We start from the raw sequence: 7946 nt of genomic DNA, 5'->3' as shown, positions 1-7946 counted from the left end.
TGTGTACATTTCTTTCTTTTGAGCTGCTGTAGCACAGGAATTTCCCCAGTGTAGGATTAATAAAGTCTATCTTATCTCATCTTATAAATTCCAAAAATAAGTGTAAAACTAAAGTTAATAAGTGAGTGTTACGTAGTGTTGAAAACGTCAAATCAAAGTGACAAACATTGAAAAAAGGGTCTAAAAAACGTAAGATAAAGTTAAAAACATTGATAGAAAGCGTCAACACGTGTTGATTTTCAATTTTGACGGGAAGACAACACAAGGGTCCTTCCTGTTGTCTTGAAACTTGATGTTGCATGGTCGATGGTAGGACGACACAAGGGTTAAACATGTACAAGAGAAGCAGTTTGAGTAGCATACCCGATTTATTTGCCAAATCAATACGTTACCACGGTTCCATAATCTCACTGCAGGTGTTTCTGCTGAATCAGAAGTGAATTACTCCTCCTGATCATTTACAGACAATTACAGTCATGTGTGTCTCTGTGCGTGTATGTCTGTGTGTGTGTGTGTGTGTCTGTGTGCGTGTATGTCTGTGTGTGTGTGTCTGTGTGTGTCTATGTGTGTGTGTGTGTGTGTGTGTCTGTGTGCGTATGTCTGTGTGTGTGTGTGTGCGTGCGTGTATGTGTGTGTGTCTGTGTGTGTGTGCGTGCGTGTATGTGTGTCTGAGTGTGTGTGTGTCTGTGTGCGTGTATGTGTGTGTGTGTGTGTGTGTATCAAACTGCACACTGTGTAAGAGAAGCCAATTCGGTGTGGGGGGGGGGTGTGTGTGCGTGTGTCTGTGTGCAGTTTGACACACACAGACACACACACATACACGCACACACACACAGACACACATACACGCACGCACACACAGACACACACACATACACGCAGACAGACTCACGCACACAGACACACACACATACACAGACACAGACACACACATACATGCACACTGTAAGAGAAGCCGATTCGGCCCTTTGATCACGTTTTGATTTGGCATTTTCTGATAGTTTACTGGATTTCTTTAGACTGCAAGTGTTCCTGTTATTTTGTCCTGTCCCCTCCCTCCCGTACACACAGACGGGGACGCTGTGAGATGTACGTTAAGTGCAAATATAACCGAGGACGTTTATTGGACTAAAGTAAAGCCAGTTCTGTCGATATCACGCTGAAGCTTTTGGAAAACAGGATGGATGCAGGGTGTGTTTTTTGCAGAGCACGGACAATTTTAAATTACATTTTCTAATTACTCCAATAAAATCTGATTCCAGAGGGAATCACTGTAAGTAATGGACTGCCCAGGCTCTTTTGGTATATACAGCCTGAAGCATCCTTACATATATCTGTGAAAAATAAAGCCTTGTAACTGGTATGTGTACCACGTACGTATTGCTGTCAGCAGCTCGTTGACTGCTGCTGTATAAGAGCGTGAAGATCCTCATAGGGAGGAGGTTAGGGGGGGTATGTTTGGCCCCTAAAACAAGAGGGGGAGCAGAGTTCATGTCCTGAAGAAGTTAAGGAGAAAACACAAGACTTTCACCCAGGAAACAGTAGTACTCACAGGACATGAGCACCTGTTTCCTGGTGAAAGCCTTGTGTTTTCTCCTTAACTTCTTCAGGACATGAACAAGGAACACGTCTTATTCCCCGTATCCCCCAGAGTTAGATAAGTCCAGACATACCCTTCTCATCTCCGTGCGTGTCGTAACTCTGTCTGATGCACCCACCACTAGCCTAGCTTAGCACAGATCCTGGAGGTAACTGGCTCCATCTAGCCTAGCTTAGCACAGATCCTGGAGGTAACCGGCTCCATCTAGCCTAGCTTAGCACAGATCCTGGAGGTAACTAGTTCCATCTAGTCTACTGCTCCCAATAAGTGACAAAATAACGCCAACACGTTCCTATTTACATGTTGTGATTTGTATAGTCACAGCGTGTACAAATAACAAGATCACATGAGACACAGCCATCTTCTAACCGTATACATACTGGGAACTATATTCTCAGAAGGCGGAGCACTGCTACTTCTGCTACTTGGGCGGAGTGATTTGCTGATCGTGATTTGATTTGCTTGCAGCACCTGAGAAGCCCCGTGGTGAGGAGAAGAGAGTAGCAGTGCTTCGCCTTCTGAGAATATAGTTCCCAGTATGTACGTGTTCCTTTAAGGAGACCACGAGTTAACTGCAAAAAACTATCTTAACTAGGCATTTGGTGCCTAAAGTTAACTGTCTTCGCTGCATGAAGCTTACTTTTTGTCGGCTATACTGTAACAGTCGCATTTTCCCTGTTCAACTTAACAGTCATGTGACCAGCCGGCAGTCACCTCATTTCGTACCATAGCATATGAATTGGTGTGCATAAGTTTGCGTACGATATCTCGGAACCCGTTCATGAGAGTAGGTGGATTTAGTTTCACACTGGTTTTCTTCATTGAAGTGATCATTTTATTGATTATTGATCGATTCACAGCAAACCACAACCCACTCATCAACCAACCGTGAAATTAAACAGAAGAAAACTAGATTAAGTCCAACAGTGGGAGTAGGTTTTCCACTGCAGTAATATGATATGATCCCCATTTAATATTTAGAGTGAGGGGGACAGTTTATGGCCGTGCTGGTCGCTGGTTTCTGTCCGTCCTCTGGACAGATGCTACGAGAAGCCGAGTCAACGTCAGTCCGGTCTTCCCTCGGCAGCTTTGTTTTTGAGCGCGGCCTCAGAGCGCACGGCGCTCCGCATGGCGCTCTGCATCAGCCAGGTGGCCAGGTGGACGGTGACGAAGGCCCCGCCGGCTGCCCACAGCCAGTTCCTCCGCAGCCAGCTCCCAGGCTTCATACCGACGCCTCTGCAGGGGGAGAAGACACAAACACTGGATTCATACGCTACATTTTGTACATTACATTTAGCGTCATTTAGCTGACGCTTTTATCCAAAGCAACTTCCAATTAAGTGCTTTCAGCCTTAAAGTGCTCATATTACGCTCATTTTCAGGTTCATAATTGTAATTTGAGATTGTATCAGAATAGGTTTACATGGTTTAATTTTCAAAAAACACCATATTTTTGTTGTACAGCACATTGCTGCAGCTCCTCTTTTCACCCTGTGTTCAGGTCTCTGTTTTAGCTACAGAGTGAGACCTCCCACTGCTGAGAGGCTGAGTGTGTGTGTGTGTGTGTGTGTGTGTGTGTGTGTGTGTGTGTGTGTGTGTCTGTGCCAAAAACCATGCCAATCTCTAGGTATGGTGAAGGGTATGTGATGATGTGGGGCTATTTTAATTCCAAAGACCAAGGGAACGTCATCAGGATGAAGACATACAGTGGTTTTATTTCAGTTAGCCTAATAGCTGGTTGGATTTGCATTGAGAGATGATCTTACGCAAAGTACCCCATGCCAATCGTTATTTATTTACGATACATTATTCATTCACAAAGAAAATTGGTGTTCTTACAGGTTGGATTTTTACATTTTTTTTTAATTAAGGCATTGAGATCAATTTCCAAAAGATTTTTTTTATTCCTCTTTTTAGTCAACTTTAGCATGGGTGTGTAAACTTATGCAAGCCTCTGTATATATAGAAGACTGCGCTGTTTCTAGGCTTGTAGAGCCTAGACACACCACTTCGCTGCTCTCTGCCTGGTGTCGCCAGTTTCACTGATTATAGTGGAAGTGTATTGTTGGAACGTCCGCTCCGCTTACGTTACGCGTGCAATGTAGCCAGCCTGTGACGTAATACGTCTCCATAACAGCAGGTGGTGCTAATCTGGATTGTCACCCAAAAATGCAAACCAGCAGCTGATTGGACGAACGCGTCACGTGGGTCTGGTTTCTCCGGAAATTCAAAGCCAGACTGTCATGGCGGCTCGTTCAGAATACGATCTCATATTGGACTAAAATAGTTCACCGAAACGTGTTTCTGAAAACATTTTAAGAGAGAAATAGGCCGTGCAGTTTCTGAATCTGTCTTCATTTCAGATCAACAAAGGTCAGTTTAAAAGATTTTTGTCAGATTTTGAGAGACTCTAGTCACGCTCATCCCGCTCCCCGTTTCCTGGTTAGCTCTCCACCAATCAGATGGGTCATTGAGTCCGACTGCCTGCAGTGCCCGCCCCGCCCATTATACATGTCAAATTGGCCAAAATGAAGGCCGACGGCTCCTCGGAAGGACGACGGCACGGAACACACCGAACAGACTCGAGTCACCGACCTCGCCAGACTGTCCAACGACCAATTATTGGCTCAGTGTGTCAGCGCCTTAAGAGACCAAAACTATCTGCACGGAGAGACTCGACAGAGGTGCACCTGATTGTGAGATATTTAGATGCAGTGTGATTTAAAGATCTCACACAGAAAGACCGCTGACAGACTCAGATTATTATTTTAAGTGTCTGACAACATTATGAAAGGATCCCTACAGAGATAGACCTTTTAGTTAAAGAGGAAGATCCTTTTAGTTTAACATGAAACAGCCTCGAAATCACCATCACCAAACTACACCAGACTCCATGTAAATAATCAGGACTTTTATCATCGTAAAACACACTTCATTCAAAGTGGACAGAAACTAAATCAAACTATCAAAAGCCATCTTGGTTCATCTTTCCACTGTTCCAACAATCACCACTCTGGTTTGGTTGGAATAAACCCTTAATTCACCCATTTACATGTGGAGATATGCTGGCTCTATACACGCTAAAAGTACTGATTATTTACATGGAGTCTGGTGGAGATATGCTGGCTCTATACACGCTAAAAGTCCTGATTATTTACATGGAGTCTGGTGGAGTTTAGTAATGGGGATTCATCAGTCACACACAAAAACAAAGTTACAATTTAGGGGAGAAAATATGTTTGTTTGTGTGTAGTTTGACTGAAGTTATTACTGTTTCAACACCATGTTAATCTGGTTGTGTAAAACCTGTATGTACTTTGAATTTGTAAAGAGACTTTGGGGAGTTTTCATTTGCCTCAGTCCACAGAGAACTGTGTTGGAGCGACATCTAGCGGACAGAAGAGGAATATATTTAAATATCTGTCCCTTAGGGGACAAACCAATAAAACAGAGACATAACTACTTGTATAACTATATTTATTTCAACATAAACGTATAGTTGAAACAGCTTTTTTTGTAAATATATTTTGTTTTTTTTAATGTTTATTTCATATTAATGTTGGCTTTTTCTGAAGTTTTTGTCCCTTTCTTTTCTTTGATGGCTGAATTACTTTTTTGGGGCTTTTTGTCGACCAAACTGTAGGTGAGAAGGCTATATAAGATACATATATACTGTACACATGATAGTCCTTTCACGGCTTGTTAGGCCATAAAGATCAGAATAAATGAGTGAGGTCAAAGTCTGAAACACGCCCTCTGAACCCGAGCTCAACGTAGCAGAGTAAATGTAGCCTGAAACGCAGTATTATCTGAGCACAGGACGGCGAGGCGAGGCAAGGCGAGGCGAGGCAGAGCTTCCTACCTTTTGGGCTACTTGCTCTTTGCGGCAGCAGCAGGAGGCGGGGAGACGTAGGCGACGATGCCGGGCTCAGGAACGTACTCCTCTCTGGCTTTGTGCAGCTGTGGGTTAGCCTTCAGGTTGTACCAGCCCCAGTGGATCAGCCCCAGACTCGGGACCATCACAATCAACACTTTGTAGCTCCTCCAGAAGTCCTTCAGACCCATGACTGATCACCGCAGAGCTGCCAGAACACACACAGACACAGTCAGATACACACAGATACAGTCAGATACAGTCAGATACAGTCAGACACAGTCAGATACAGTCAGATACAGTCAGACACAGTCAGACACAGTCAGATACAGTCAGATACAGTCAGACACACACAGATACAGTCAGACACACACAGATACAGTCAGATACAGTCAGATACAGTCAGACACAGTCAGATACAGTCAGACACAGTCAGACACAGTCAGATACAGTCAAGCACACACACAGTCAGATACAGTCAGATACAGTTAGACACAGTCAGATACACACAGATACAGTCAGATACAGTCAAGCACAGATACAGTCAGACACACACAGATACAGTCAGATACAGTCAGATGCAGTGAGACACAGTCAGATACACACAGATACAGTCAGATACAGTCAAGCACACACACAGTGAGACACAGTCAGATACACACAGATACAGTCAAATACAGTCAAGCACACACACAGTCAGATACAGTCAGACACAGTCAGATACAGTCAGACACACACAGATACAGTCAGACACACACAGATACAGTCAGAAACAGTCAGATACAGTCAGACACAGTCAGATACACACAGATACAGTCAGAAACAGTCAGATACAGTCAGACACAGCCGGATACAGTCAGACACAGTCAGATACAGTCAGACACACACAGATACAGTCAGACACAGCCGGATACAGTCAGATACAGTCAGACACACACAGATACAGTCAGACACAGCCGGATACAGTCAGATACAGTCAGATACAGTCAGACACACACAGATACAGTAAGAAACAGTCAGATACAGTCAGATGCCTGAACACTTTAATCAGCAGTAGCAACAAACCCACCAGACTCCATGTAAATAATCACGACTTTTAGCGTGTATAGAGCCAGCATATTTCCACCAGACTCCATGTAAATAATCAGTACTTTTAGCGTGTATAGAGCCAGCATATTTCCACCAGACTCCATGTAAATAATCAGGACTTTTAGCATGTATAGAGCCAGCATATTTCCACCAGACTCCATGTAAATAATCAGTACTTTTAGCGTGTATAGAGCCAGCATATTTCCACCAGACTCCATGTAAATAATCAGGACTTTTAGCATGTATAGAGCCAGCATATTTCCACCAGACTCCATGTAAATAATCAGGACTTTTAGTGTGTATAGAGCCAGCATATTTCCACCAGACTCCATGTAAATAATCAGTACTTTTAGCGTGTATAGAGCCAGCATATTTCCACATGTAAATGGGTGAATTAAGGGTTTATTTCAACCAAACCAGAGTGGTGATTGTTGGAACAGTGGAAAGATGAACCAAGACGGCTTTTGATAGTAGACCAAGATGCAAAGGCATCTTGTCAAATTACAGTTTACTCTTAAAGAGTGATAGTTACCCTCTCTGTAATATTGACAGTTTACTCTGAAAGAGTGATAGTTACCCTCTCTGTAATATCGTCCAGTTGCTGTAAGATTGTATATTGAGGCAGCTGAATAGCACTGATGTGGACCACAGTATACTTTTATTTACTTATTTAAGGAATGAACTGCTGAGACATCTTGTTTACAGACAGATCACTGCAACCAGAGAAACCATGGCAACATGACCTAACTGACGTCAGCCACATCATGTCAGCTGTCATTAAATAAAACTACAACATGAAGTTGAGTTGTGTGAAACGCAACAATCGTGTTGTAATAACTAACGTTGTAGCAGTTATCTAACCGGCGGCTAGCAGCGACACGGTGCTTGCTGACGGTCAGCGGAGAGCCGTTACAGCCGTTAGCTGCTGACTCAGACTCCAACAGCCGAGCAACAGAAGTCTAACGTTACCAAACATTAAATTAGGAATAAATGAAGATATAATGATCAAACTGCTCTAACCTTCAGAGATCAGCTGTTGCTCCTGCTGCCTCCATGATGTCGGGGTCCGGAATGAAAAGGCGTCCGACGCGATGCCTGAACACTTTCATCAGCAGTAGCAACAAACCCACCAGACTCCATGTAAAATATCAGTACTTTTAGCGTGTATAGAGCCAGCATATTTCCACATGTAAATGGGTGAATTAAGGGTTTATTTCAACCAAACCAGAGTGGTGATTGTTGGAACAGTGGAAAGATGAACCAAGACGGCTTTTGGTAGATGTATTTAGTTTTTGTCCACTTTGAATGAAGTATGTTTTACGATGATAAAAGTAGTGATTATTTACATGGAGTCTGGTGGAGTTTGGTGATGGTGATTTCAGG

At 43.3% G+C, this 7946-nt stretch overlaps 1 long non-coding RNA gene across 1 annotated transcript; it reads right to left on the bottom strand.

Moving 5' to 3' along the window:
- Window positions 1–2445: 2445 nt before the first annotated feature.
- Window positions 2446–7604, bottom strand: LOC118494898. The gene is made up of 3 exons (XR_004897103.1): window positions 7584–7604; window positions 5463–5682; window positions 2446–2836 (listed from the first exon to the last, which is right to left on the bottom strand). It is a non-coding gene; the product is annotated as an uncharacterized LOC118494898 (long non-coding RNA).
- Window positions 7605–7946: the final 342 nt, after the last annotated feature.

Source organism: Sander lucioperca, chromosome 4 (genome assembly GCF_008315115.2).
Source record: "Sander lucioperca isolate FBNREF2018 chromosome 4, SLUC_FBN_1.2, whole genome shotgun sequence".
Lineage (NCBI taxonomy): Eukaryota > Metazoa > Chordata > Actinopteri > Perciformes > Percidae > Sander > Sander lucioperca.
Note: the sequence above shows the minus strand (reverse complement) of the source record. Positions and strands in the feature narration are given on the sequence as shown.